This window comes from Tachypleus tridentatus, chromosome 8, assembly GCF_004210375.1.
Source record: "Tachypleus tridentatus isolate NWPU-2018 chromosome 8, ASM421037v1, whole genome shotgun sequence".
NCBI classification, from domain to species: Eukaryota; Metazoa; Arthropoda; class Merostomata; order Xiphosura; family Limulidae; genus Tachypleus; species Tachypleus tridentatus.
The window spans coordinates 31004303-31018954 of NC_134832.1; the positions used below are offsets into that span (position 1 = coordinate 31004303).

The 14652-nt window shown below is 30.7% G+C and overlaps 1 protein-coding gene across 12 annotated transcripts in view; it reads left to right on the plus strand.

The window, feature by feature from the left end:
• The window catches only part of LOC143222093 (uncharacterized), a 60561-nt gene that overhangs the window by 11547 nt on the left and 34362 nt on the right, over positions 1–14652 (plus strand). For 9 of the 12 annotated variants that reach the window (XR_013012024.1, XR_013012022.1, XR_013012019.1 and 6 more), the window contains exon 3: positions 13196–14398. The gene's annotated coding sequence lies outside the window, so the exon portion shown is untranslated. Of the gene's footprint in view, positions 1–6532; positions 9498–13195; positions 14399–14652 lie in introns of those variants that run through there. The other 3 variants (XR_013012025.1, XR_013012026.1, XR_013012018.1) reach the window with 2 other exon arrangements.

The window sequence follows — 14652 nt, forward strand, 5'->3', positions numbered from 1 at the left end:
TCGTGTTCTACTTGCATGTATTATATGACCAAATTTATTCCTATGATTTGTACTATGTTTGATCTTCATGGCCACAACTCATTTGTTAATGTTATGTATGAACTAGTAACAGCAAATATTAATTCTATAAAAATCAAAACTATGAGAAAAAACTTATTCCAGTTTTTGTTCACATTACATTTCCTTAATGAGTAAATGTGATAATTTATATATGTAATTTAACATTTGAGTCATAAATGGTGGTATCTAGAAGGTTAGGAGATATACCTTAGTAATTTTCCTTTCATCAATTATTGAGGAAATGGGGTTTGTTGTAAAGTTGTTTTGTTTTTTTTAAAGCATATGATAATATCATTTGTACTTCAATCTGGTGCTGGTAAACATGGTGCTATTTGTAATATTTAATCTGGATAGATGTGAAATATTTTGTTGCTATCTGAATGTTAACACTTACAATTCAACCTTCAGATGAACACTTTAAGAGGATTCAGTTTTTAGATATTCCACATAACCTATGGATCATTTTAGAAACCAATAAAAGAGTGAACTAATATCAGTAAACTATGTGATGCATTTAACAAATCATTTCTGTGAAGTGCAATTATGTATTATCACTTGCAAACAGAGACAGCATGACTCAAGGCATGGCACATGCATTTACTCGGAATAGTACGTTCTTGAGGGCACAACTGTGTAGAATTCATATAATGACTGAAGAGGCAGAAACATCACAGTAATCCTGTTCACAATATAGGGCTCTTGTAGGAAAACTATGAGGTATTAATGGGTGAACTATCAACCTTTCTTGACATTGTGCAACTGTTTTTAGCTAAGTACAGTAAGCTAAGTGTAGTAATCTACATGTAAAAATTAACAAATTTATACAAATAAATGATACAAAAATTGTCCTGATTGACTAGTCTTAACTTTGAAACATCTGTCACAAGTATGCTCAAAGACTGCACCCTCTCTTTCATACAGGCATTGAACTTTTAAAGTACACTCTTGTTAAAACTCATGTATTTCTCTCTTAAATATATCAAGAGGCAAATAGTAACAAATAAAAACTGAAGGAAGGTGGCTATAAATAATTTGTTGTATTTGCAAAGAAACATGTCCTCTAAAGCATTTTTTAGTCATGGGGAACTACATGTATCTGTACATTTTCTTTGGTGGTGATCTTGTGTTCCCCAACACAAAAGTAGTTGCATTAAGTGCAAGAACTGAGTAATGTAGTTTTCCCTGTTGAGTTCTCCAAGAACACTTTCTTCATTGTTATTTTGCCACTTGCACTATAGGGGGCAGACCAAAACATTTTTCACTTTTGACCATATCAGCTAAAAACAGAGCAACAAAAAAGAAAATTATAGTGTGAAAACATAGTGAGCTTGCTCCAATGTACATTCCAGAATACATAATTTTATTTTTAAACAGGCCCTCTCAAAAAATTAGAGAAGCCAGGTGTCATTTTTATTTCTTAAGGCTCCAATTTTCAAAAGACATAAAAAAATGGTTATATGAAAATAAGATAATTATTTTCCCCAAAGAAAAGTGAAACATAATTTGAGTTGATTTTTTTTTGTTCAAGATGTATTTTTGATATTATATAATATTTAATAAATGCTTGTACTAGCATTTTTCTATGCATAAAAATAAGTTGTGAAACTTAACAAATGGAAAAAGAATAAATGTTTAGGTTTGGGGTCTGGTCCAAATAGCCCAGTGAAAGGAAATAGACATTTTATTTTATATATATTTTTTAAATGTTATCCAACATTTATGGATAACCAAAAATTTCATTAATTCATAGACCTTATTTCTATTTATTCTGATGTTTTAATATTTTCATTCTTGTTGTACTTTTAATTTTCTTTTTATTGCAGTATTAACTTCTCTCTAAGTCACCTTAGTTTCTGATATGGTACTTTTCCTCCATCACATGATTAACTATTGTTCATTGCCACCCCCTGTATGCAAACTTTTTCTTTATACATATCACAAGTCCTTTTGCCCCTTAGTGGAATCAAGTATTTCCAGTGTGTCCCCTATAAAGCAGCACACATCACATCCCCTACAATAAGAGCACAGTACACTCATGATGCATGTGACTCCCTCTATGTTCCTCTGCTGAACTAACACTTCTCATTTGATAGTGTTTGAGTTTGAAGGTGCTCTTTTATTTGTTTATTGCTCCATGTGTGACATTGTTTTCCTCATAAAGTGGTTATTCTTCAATTTGATTTATCACTTAAGTTCCTTTATTTTTGCACTTTAGTGTGGTTAAACCTTTCTGTGCAATGCATTCCAAAGTTGGTCTTACCAAGGGGGATAACATCAATGACTAGTATTTTTCTTTGGCCTCAGGTTTGCTTCTTTATGTTGGGAGATGTGATTGAATGCTACATGGTCCAACCTTTATCCAGACTTTGTCAAGGGTCCTAATGTAACTTCTGAGCCTTTGCTGACTTGCATGGTCTTTGATCATCTTTTTCTGCCTCCAAAGTTTTCTGATCATTCTCGTTCCCAACCTGGAAAGTTTCCTAGGCCTGATTTGGTCTTCATGCATTTTATGACTCTGGTTTGTGTTGTTTTATCCCTGTCACCTATTTCTTTTTCACCTTGCTCTACCTTATTACATGAACAATCTTCCCAATCTTTTGTTTTTACTCCCTCTCCTGATATTTAGCTGCATTGACTTTGCAGTTACATGAAAGGATTGGCATGTCATGTCCTCCCAAAGTCTTTTGATTATTTTACCCCTTCATTACATCATGCTGTCTATTCAGTTTTTGATTCACAATTGTTAGGTTACTTGTTACCAATTTGGAGGGTAGTTTCCAAATCGTATGTCTATATTCACAAATCCAATATCCTTATTCACTTTTTATTTTTACCAACTTCTTATGGTATCCTTCTTGCATGTACTTCCATCTGAGGCTCTCCACAGAAATTTTCTGGGGTTTCTGGAGATGCCCTTATCCTTTCTCCTTCACTTCAGCCTACATTTTATCCTCAGCTCTGGTGTCTACTAAGTGGTTTCTTTATTGTTGAAACCTTATAGGTTGTGATGCCTTATTGACTTGGATCCATTCACCCTTGACTTCTCCTAGGGATTTCATAAAATATTGATAATCTCCCAAGATTATCAAGCCTCAGGTGACATTGGCTCACCATCGTTTCATCCAGATATTGTAGCTAATTTGTTTCCATCAGAGCCTCATATTTCTCTGATTCCCATTTCTTTCCTCACTTCTGGTTTCTCCTTTCCCTTCAGATCCTGTGAACTACTAGCATCTGTAACATACAGTTCAGGTATTGCTCTTGCAATGGACAATCGAACCTATTCCTCATCCTTCAAAGGGTTTTATCTCCACCTTTTTCTTTGTTCCCAAGAACATTGGGGAATTGGCAGCTAGTAATTGATTTATCTCACTTCAACTGCTTCATTTAACTATCCCAGTTAAACAAGGAGGCTTTACTCATTCTGAATAGGCATTTTCATGTAGGTTGAAAATAACAGCAAGGTGTCTTCAACATTTACTTGCACATAATGATACTACCTTCTCTGTAGTTTGTCCATCTACAATCTTGGGCCCTTCCCTTCAGACTTTCCTCAGCCCCTTAAATGTTCTGTTGAAGTATCTAAGCTTTTTCATTGGTCTCTTTGTGGTCAGGGACTGCAATTTCATTATTACATGGATGGGTAATATTCTGGCTCATTCTGAACCAGAGTTGGCCAATCCTACTTGGTACATACTTTCTGAGGCAGCTCTTGTGGATTGATGGGTCAGATTGGAGAATTCCTTCATCTTATCCATTTAATATATGGTCTATTTTGGGATCTTTTTTCTTTCTTTTTTTTTAACACCAATATTGGTTGAGCACTGCCTTCTCCTTTATGATTTAATTCAATGGTGCTGTTGGTTTACCATGCCCTTTTGGTTTTATCACTTACTGCTCATTAGGTTTTACTGTTTTTTGGGATGTTGCCTTCCATAACATCATTAGACCCTCTCAGTCATGCTCACGTCAAATCCATTATACTGCTCTTTCCTAATCTTGTGAGTAGAGGGAAGTACGATATTGGTAATTATAATTTTCCTATACTGAAAATATATTTCCATTGGGTACTTCCCTCTTCTCACACTTCTTACCTTTTCTTCCCATACACTTTTAGTGCTTCTGTTTTCTGCCAAACTGTAAAGTGATAGTTCAGTAGAGGCACCTAGAGGAAGTTGCACAGACAGACCACTTAAATGTACTATGCTCCAATTGCTGGAGAGGTGATGCATGATGATTTACACAAGACACATATTGAAAAACTTGATCCATGCGTAAAGAAAAGGTTTGCAGCGATGAACGAGAATAGCTAATCTCGTAAGCGGAGAGAGAGTAACAACTGTAAATACATTTTCAAGGTGGGAAAATTATAACTTTTATTTCAGCACAAGATATGTTGAATGATGTTGATTAGAATTATGATGAAGATTATTTTTTTTTAACTTGCATAGGTGAATGTTGATTTTGTGTTTTTGCCAAGGATAAGTTCTTGTCAAGGATAAATGTTAATTTTGTATATAGGCCTGTACATTTATGATTAATATTCCTGTGAAATATAAACATGTTTACACCAATTTAATTTACCTCATAAGTAATTTATCTTTGATGAATGACTACTATTGGTGGGAATATTTCTTTTCTTAGTAATGTTATTACATAATGTGTTGTTCTTTCACGTGTGAAATTATCTTAGTTGTATGATCTCTCATGAATAAAGATATTAAAAAAAACTCCTAATTTGAATTTGCTTATGTCATTTAAGTTGAATTTAAGCAAACTGATAAAGACATTTTAATGTAAAGTAGGACATTTTTATGGTACAAAATATGAAAAGTTGTAGCTATTGCATTATTAATTTCAAGATACAAACTGACATCTGAGAAAGGCATTGGAGTCATGCAACTAATGTGTTGTCTCTTAAGTTGCATATAGTTTTACTGTATGTGACTGATTTTTTTTTTTGTATTATTGTTTGTATAGGTATTTTTAAGAAATAAATTTACACATTTTGCTACCTTCAGGAAAGATACTGAGATAAGAACTTACTTGAAAAGTTTTACTTGTATTACAATTCTCTTTTACTGCAAATGTACTTAATAATATGCCTCAGTATAAGAATGTACCCTTAAATAAAACTGTGTACTTTAATAAAATTAAATTACTTTTATGGATTATTACTTAATCACAACTATTATTTGACTTGAGAACTGTGGAATTATCAATTCAAGTAGGAAATAAATAGAACAATAATTATTATCTGCTTTGAACCATTTTTTGAGTGAATTGTAATAAATATTTTTATCAGTACATGTTTAAATGAGTTGTTTTTTTATCATTCTTGTAAGACATGAAATATATTGTGGTGAATAACTGTTACACTTTTAACTGAAAACAATTTAATCCTTGAGTTGTTGTTATAAATTTATTTGCTAATCTTTTGTAAAAATTAACTAAATTCAAACATATCTTGGTTCAGTTTACTTGTAGTGTTTCAAACTGATGCACTAATCAGCCATTTATAAAATTGGTAGGATTAATATCTAAACATAATATATTAATCCCATAGTTGGGGATGTATGATGATAGATTGGTATTTTGAGAGTTTAGGTTTATCCAAGTTTAGATATTCAGGAATTCAAATTTGGTGTCCAATAGTATATTTGTGACACTGGAAATATATTACATTCAGTTTCTGTACTACAGAGGTACTTTGTATGAAAAATGTGTTTCCAAACTATTGTAAGTCTAAGAAAAGGAAAAAAAACAAAACAACTGAAATGTTAATATATGTACATATGTGTTTAATATTGTCTGGCTTGTGTTATTCTTTGATCTGTAGTTGACTAGTTACCAGTGTGATAATTATACAAAGTATTAATTAACTTACCAACATTTTAAAAGCCACTGCCAGTTTTGAAAAACTAATCAATTCACTATTGTATTGATGAACTATCAATTATTTAAATTATTTTTGTCTTTCTAAATTAAGAATTGCAAGGGCTAGTAATGTACAAAGTAAATTATGAAAAAAACTAACTTGTTCATTACATGTTGGGCCTGCAACTTTCAAACTAAAATTTTTATTTTATTTTGTTTTTATTTGTTATTTTGCTATTCTTGATTAGTGGCTATCAAATATGAAAACATAAAAGATTGCAGCATTATTATGTGAATGTGTTTTATACATTGTCTTGTACAAATCAATTGTTCAAGCCATTTGGTTATTTGTGGAACACACACGAAAAAGAAATAAGTTGAACAGGTTTAATCTTTGCTTCAAAAGAAAGCAAAATGTTAATAATGTTTTCAAATGAACACTTCTATTTTATTACAGCAATAAACATTTTTTAAGGAGAGCTTTAACAGTTATGTATTTTTTCTGTGTTAATAATTTACTATGTGAAATTAAGATTGTGTAATGTTCAAAACAATAGTCTTTCTATATTGTAGTTGTCTTATTCTTTATATTTAGGCTTTTATGGAAAAAAGGCAAAGTATAAAAGAACAGGAAAAGTCGAGCGTGTTTTTTGTAATATCTGTGGAAAACAATATTCATCAAAAAAGTCATTGTCAGCACATAGACATTACCAACACAGGAGTCATCGTAACTTCTCATGTCAGTACTGTGGAAAGGTTTACACAAGAAGAACAACACTACAGTATCATCTTCTCATTCATAATTAATCTTTACAGTATTTCTATCAGTGGAAGCTACTTTTTTTGTTTTTACTCTTATGTACCACATGAAACTCAACCAAACTAATTTACAACTAACTTTGTGTTGTTGCATTTGTACTTTTGTTTTCTTCTAAGAATTAAAAATCGTTCTTACTGAAAGAGCATCACTGTAATATTAATTCACAACTAAGTTCATTTTCCTCACCAATTTTTCATTATTATGGAAAATCTTTTTTTAAGAGATTTTTAGTATTCATGATTGAGTTTTGAGAACTTTGTCGAGGTATTTTTAAACTTAATTATGTACCAAGTAAATATAATAATATTCAATTAATTTTAATGCCATTGCTTTAATTGACTGTTTATATACATTGTTAAAATATTGATGTTATTGTTATACTTGAGTAAATTTGCAATTTGTGAAACTTGATGTTTAATACATTTTGGTAATCTTGTTACTGCATACATGTAACATCATTGGTAGCAAGAGTTGCTATATAAAACTCTAACAATCTATTTTGACTTGATATTTTTGTTTACTTGAGAAACAGCGACTTCTTTTGCTATTAGAATATTACTTGATATACAATCCTATTGATGCCAAATATTTTTGTATGCTTTGCTTTAGTGTGTCAGTCTGTTTAAAATTGAAAATCTTAATTGATGCGTATTACCAATATTGTAGCATACATGTGTCATTTTTGAGAATTTGGTGATAAAACACAAAATACAAACACAATATCTAATCATATACAAACACAATATCTAATCAAATTTGGTTGTCAAAGTGAGTAAATGATAAGCTTTTCATATAAACACACATATATTTATGTGCTTTCTGTTTCCAGGTCAGAAAGTTTGGATAACACCTAAATCTACAGGCCAGCTTTCATGTTCTTCAGATTTAGATCGATTTTGTACAGTCTGTCAGCAGCTGTTTTCAAACAAATATAATTTCAAGCGACACCAGCTAAAACATCAACCATTTCGAAAAAAATTCAGTTGTTCTTACTGTTTCAAACAATTTAGTTGGCCAGGTGATGTCAAAGCTCATATAAAGGTCTATCATCACAATGCTTCATAAGCAAATCTCACAATGATTCCATCTCTCATTTACCAGTCATCTTTAGGTTAATGTGTGTAGACTTGAAAGGAAGTCCATGATTTCAAAACTGTTAATTGTATGTATTTTGAAATTTTAGAAACAAGATTCTGTTAATGAATAAATGATAATTTACTTTTTAGTTTGTTTTTGTTAATCATTCTCTTAGTGTTATAATTTTTAGGAATTGTTTTTCTGAGGCTGTTGAGAGACCACACAAACATTTGTACCTCAAAGTTGACAAAGACTATACATTTTGTACTAAGATTGTTGTGTTCTGTTTAGCACACCATAATGACTATTTGGAAGAGGAATAGTTTTCAATCATTGGTGGTGTTTTTTGATTTATTTTGTAAATAAACCTTTTTTTTTGCTAATCTACATTGCAGGAATGTATTTACATGTGTAGGTAGGTTGTCTACAATATTATTTGTGAATTAAAAGATACCTCATTTATGTAGGTTTGTAGCTTTTTTCCTCAAGTTTTATGTTACTCCTTCTGTTCTATGATTAATGCAAGACTTACTGTTGTTTTGTGTAGTGTTATTCTGTTGGCCAAGACATATTAATATATCCAGATATTTTCTCTAACCTATAAATATGAAACAGTTTAAAGAAACTTGAAATTTTATTCAATTGATTATTTATTTGATAAAGTATAATTAGTGATCTATTGATTTATTATATTTATTATTCATGCCTTATTTCCATGTACTTATTTTGTATTTAAAAAAAATAATAAAAATGGTTAGCTTTCGTACAGTTTGTTTTCCATTATATATTTGTTTTGTGTTTTTTAGTTTTAATTTTTATTCTTGTTTCAAATCTACTCTCTCTCATTGATTCCTGTCATTTTACAAATCATATGTGAACTTTATGTTCTCTCATCTCATATCTGGTTCAATGGTCATTTGCTATTTACCCCTGATGAAGGAAAGTTCCATTTTTTGAAAGCCTCTAGCTTTACGGTCTTTACTTTCTCTCCATTTTTTTTTTTTTTTTGTCGATCTTGCATGCTTTTGAATATCATGACATAAATGTAAGAAAATTCATATTCTCTAAGTTTCATTGCAGGCTTTTCATAGATTTTTTTTATTGATGCTAGTTTCTTATCCAGATTTCTGGAACTTGTTATTGGTGGATACATGTTTTATTTTCATGAAGAACCCCAAACTAATTGTTGTATTTCAAAGACTTGTTTACTCTCTCTCTATTTTTTTTTTTTTTGTCGATCTTGCATGCTTTTGAATATCATGACATAAATGTAAGAAAATTCATATTCTCTAAGGAAGTAACATTTCTTTCATTGCAGGCTTTTCATAGATTTTTTTTTATTGATGCTAGTTTCTTATCCAGATTTCTGGAACTTGTTATTGGTGGATACATGTTTTATTTTCATGAAGAACCCCAAACTAATTGTTGTATTTCAAAGACTTGTTTGCAAATGTTGCTGTAATTTTTATCATTGTTTTAAAATATATAGTTTTGTGTACGAGTTAGTTTGTACATTACTGTTTTTCCTTACAGCTGAGTAAATACATTTAAAGTACACTTTAAAGTAAATTTAAAGAGGAAAAACAGTAGATGTAGTTGTTTCTCATCCATTAATTGTTATGAATATAGAAAATGTTAAGTTTATGATTTTGTTGGACTTTAGGAGGAAGATTCAGATGTAACACTTGCCATGCAGTGTTTGCCTTTTCTTCTGGATTGAGTCGTCACAAGAAATTTAAACATGGCGCTGCAGTCATCCAAATCTGTCCTATTTGTGGCAGAGGGTTTCAGCGACCTGATAATCTCATGTCACATAAAAAATACCAGCATGGAATCACTGAAGCTAATTTTAATAGGGCTTAATTGTATAAAACATTTGCTGTTAAATGATCCAGTAAATAATTTTCAAGAATAATAAGTGATTTTTGTCATGTTTGTATTTTCATTGCTTGTTTGTCACAAGTGATTGTCTTGCACCATCATTATGTAAAATAAGATTTAATTACATTAGTCTTACGTTTTGGCATAAGTCAAGGTTTCCAACTCGGAGAAGAGCTGAAATTAAAGATAGCCTTTTAATCTATTAAAAATATTTAGTGAAAAATGCTCATGAGCATGTACACATTTGATTGAATTAAAAAGAGTTGTTGTTAAACTTTACTGGTTAAAATAATACGTTGGTAATAATTTTATGCTTATTGTCAGGGAGCATATTTTGATTCCTGAAGGAACCATCATGGGAAAATGTTTGTTCTTTAGATCAATCATATGAACATGGGTGTTATAGTTTTTTATTGTTTCACTTGTCACATGCATGGCATGCATTAGTACTAATTTAGTAAACAATTACCAGAAGTATAACCACATTGTAGGATGTTTTGAAGAGTATTTTATTGATTGAGAAATCTCTCTTTTTTTTTTCTGAAATAATATTCGTCTTAGGGGGACTGAAATGAATTACAGTTTGATCTTCAAAGTACCATGAAAGAAAATGCATTCTCCGTATTTATAGGTCCACTTTAGAATATACAGCACGTATATTCTAAAACCATTGCGTCTTGTCATTGGGTTGTATTTTCCTATGAGTATTCTACTACAAGTACCTAAATTAGGTTCAAAAAAAGACAGTTATATTGCACCAGGATAAAAATGTTAGTATTTTATTAAAAAAAACAAAAATTAAAATATACAAATCCAAATCTGTTTTTCTGTGAACGTTTGGATTGTTTTACAAAAGAATGAGCAATGCAAAGAGAGATAATCTTGTTCCAAGAAGTTTGCTTCATGTTGGTTGCCATTTTGTGCTTTGCATGAACCCAATTGAATCTGTTTTTTCATGCATGCCAGACAAGAATCCTGTTAACTGCATTAAAGGGTTAATTAATCCTCTAGCAATTCTGAGTTAGATATATTATAATAACTCATCCTGTCTCAGGTGTGTGTGTGTGTAAATAACTTCTCTTCTTATGTATTTAATCATACTAGATTATGTGGTGATAGCTGTAACAATGTTTAGCATATCTAAGGAAAATTAAGGATGGAAGTTATAAGTTTTGTTCCTCTATATAAATATTAAAGAGAGTTAGGAATATTACGGGAACTCCATTTTTCTTAACTTTTTTTAGATTTTCTAACAGTGTTATTACAAATTTTGATCAAGATGTAATGGTTTTTTTCAAACAAGACCCAAAATTTAAGCATTTTCAAACAGTTATGGAGAACAATAGTGAACTGTTTGTAAGTAATATTATAAAAGTGTGATAAGTTGTTGCATTAGCATTTATGCACTTTTTATTTGTATTTTACCTCAAAATAACTCTTTTGGATACATCATACTTTATGAAAATTTATAGGATGAGTATGTATTATATTTTTTTTCTAATAAACAAAAACAAGCCCAAACAAAAATAAAAAACAATGCACAAGTTATAAGGATCCCCAGAGTACAGGCTGTAATGTGAGATATAAAATGTGCCCTAGGTTTTGGAGGTGCCTGAAGAAGTTGGACCTACATTGTGGTGGGGATACACCATTTTTCAATCATAACCTCTATTCACCAATCTCACATGAAGAAATTCATAAATAATAATAATCAAATAAGTAACTATTAAAATAATCAAAAATAGAAATTAGTAAAGCAAAATGTGGGTGCTCAAATTACAACATCTCACATCTATTTCATCCTTCATTGTTTGTAGACAGTTGTGGGAAGGTGACTGCTCTCCAAAGTAAGGAAGGAAAAAAAAGTAAAAGCAGAAAAAATTCTTTTTCTTCTTTCAACATCTTGTAGCCCAACTCAAACAGTTTTTATTGGCACATTAGTAGACTTCTATGTGTGCATCATCAGTGACTCTTTGCATGTCTGACCAATATTTAATATCAGTCCACATTCATTGCCATGTGTTCACAATTAAAGTAGTATTGGCATCCATTACCCTGCTCTTTAGCATTATGATGTTTGCTATAGGTGTGAGAGAGACTATGACCTTAACAAACATACCACCAAGAAAGAAGTCTAGTAGAATGATGTTCAGCAAATGCAGCGGCCAGGGAATTTTTTTTCTCACCCCAACCAATAAAATGGCAACTATGAAAGAAGAGGCTTGATGCATGGTTTAAAACCATGCAGATTTAAACAGTTGATAATCCAACTCAAATGTTTTTTATTGATGTATTTTTTTATTTAATTATTACATTTCACAAAAGGAAAGATAAATTTGAACCATTTTATATATATGTATATGTAAGTATATATATGTATTGCATTTACACCATAAAGAATAACTTGTTAATGCAGTTAACATAGCCATTTTTTTAACCATTCGTTCAGTTTACAAAAATTGTTATTAACATGGTGTAAAACTTACTTTTGGATGTGGAGTAGAAAAGGGACTTAGGAAACCTGCTTGTAGTTCCAGTCTTATGACAAAATACAGAAAACAATAATTGTTAAATTTGAGCATCTGTAAGTTATTTGCTCAAGTGCATGTAATAATAATTGTTAATATCACTCATTTTAATTTCTGATCTTTCATAATTCTTCCAAAGAAGCATCTTTTCTGAGAAATTTCTTCAAATACCTGGAAATGAAGAATTATTTTCAGAATATTGAATACTATTTGAAAAAGTTAATTACTGCTCTTGATTGCATGCATGTATAGCAGTTCTCACATGTAGAGAGGAAGTATCTTAAATAGTAGTTGAAAAGAAAAGATAAATAGACAAAGAAAATCTTGTGTATTTAAAGTTTTTAAATAAAATAACCAAACTTTAAGTTGGAGATATTTTTACGTGGCTGTTGGAGCTCGTTGATTCTTTTAAGCTGAGAATTTTTGAAAATAGTTCTTTATTACTCTAATGATGGTGTCTATAAGCACCTCTTTAATCAAACATTTGTGCAATTTGTTAATATCCTTGTAAGAGAGATATTCTGTTTCCAAAACTACTGTGCTGGGTGTATTTGCTATTTAGGTTTTAGCACCTACATTGAATGTTTTATTTGTTTGTTTTTTGTTATTAAGTCCAGCCACTTCCTACTGCTACTGGGATTAAACGTGTTGCAAACATAACCTGAAAAGTCATATCCTGACATTTACTGAGAAAACATTGTAAAACAAAAGCTTTTGAGATATTTTATATTTTCTGCCACTAAAATCTGTTGGAGATAATATGTTATAGTGTATGGTGCACATATAACAGAGTATACTCTGAGTATATCGTATGTTATGTATTCACTAAATGCTACAACTCACACTTGGTAGGTAAAAGCACTCATTGTTCATGTTTTTTTTCTTTGTGTTTGTGTGCGTATACTGCATTTTATCTCTCTTTTTTTTTTTTTTTCATTCCCTGATGGAACAGTGATGAGTTTATGGATTTACAGTACTGAAATTTGTGGTTTGATTCTCCAAGGTGAGCACACAAATATCTTCAGGTGGCTTTACTCTAAGGAAAGCAAAGCAAACTATCTTCATACCTTGAGAAAAAATATTCAAATATGATTCAAGAATTTGCTCATTGTGACCATAATGTTATACATGTAGTGGATTAAATATATGGCGTAGGTGGTGTGGTTGTACAGAAAAATAATATAATGAAGTTAGTTGGAAGGAAGGTGATTTTAAAACACTGTTAGATTATACAAAGATATAATTGTTATCAACAAATACCACTTTTGAAAGTGCAAACTTTAAAAGTATTATTTTGGTCTTATTAAATGTGATGAAAAGTTTATTCCCAAGAAATATTTTCTGTGGTTAAAAGATGTGAAAGTCTTAGGCTTGGTGAACCCAAGTAAAACAGGTTTGTTTGTTTTTCCAAGTTTTTGTATTTGTTATGAATAAAGGAAGCTGTTTGGATTTCTTACACACATAACCCATTTTTGTATTTTGAGGCCTAAATACTTAAATTTTTTGTTGTTAAACATTTAATAGGTTTTGCTTGTTTTTTTTGTAACAAGTAGAACATGTGTACACATACAAACATAGTTCATGCTTAATATATATGTGTTAACATGAGTAAGAACATTTGTTTAGCGACACTTATGCACATACAAAGTTAATATTTCAAAAATAGGTTTGTAAGTTACTGTATAGGTACACTTTTCTGTAATGATTTAAGTTCCTTCCTTTTAACCAAAGAAATGAATGTACTATGACAAAGTGCTGCCTTATATTCATCAGCAATTCCTGTAACTATTATAATATTCTCTTCTGTGTTTCTAAGAATATGAACAACCCATCATTTTCAAAATTCTACTCTTTTTGCCTGCTGTAACTTTGAATGTTTCCTGAGCCGATTGAATGATTCAATACTTATTTATAGAAAAGAACTACATGTGCCTGCTGTGTTCAGCTGGATTTAACTTCTCTTCGGGTTTACAACGACACATGAAGTTTCAACATGGCCCTGTGCAGTTTCTGAACTGTTCTTTGTGTGGCAAACCATTCCAACGATCAGATAATCTCAAAAGACATTTGTCTCTGCAGCATGGGGTATCTCCTGCTAAGAGCAGAAGAGGGAGAAAACCAATCTTATCAAATAGATGAATATTCCATTTTACATGTACATATCAAAATATGTTTGCTTTGTTGTTAATATAAATGGCACATTTTCTAAGTTTATAATTAAAGACCCGACTGATAATTTTTTGCTTTTGGTTTTTTGTTAACCATGAGCTGCTTTTCTTAAATGCAGTATTAAAAGCTTAAATTATTTTTTTAAATATTAACAAAATACAGGATGTATAACTGTAACAGAACAGCACTTTTTTGAAACACATTTTGAAATTTGATGTGATTTTTCTGGTAGGACCTCAT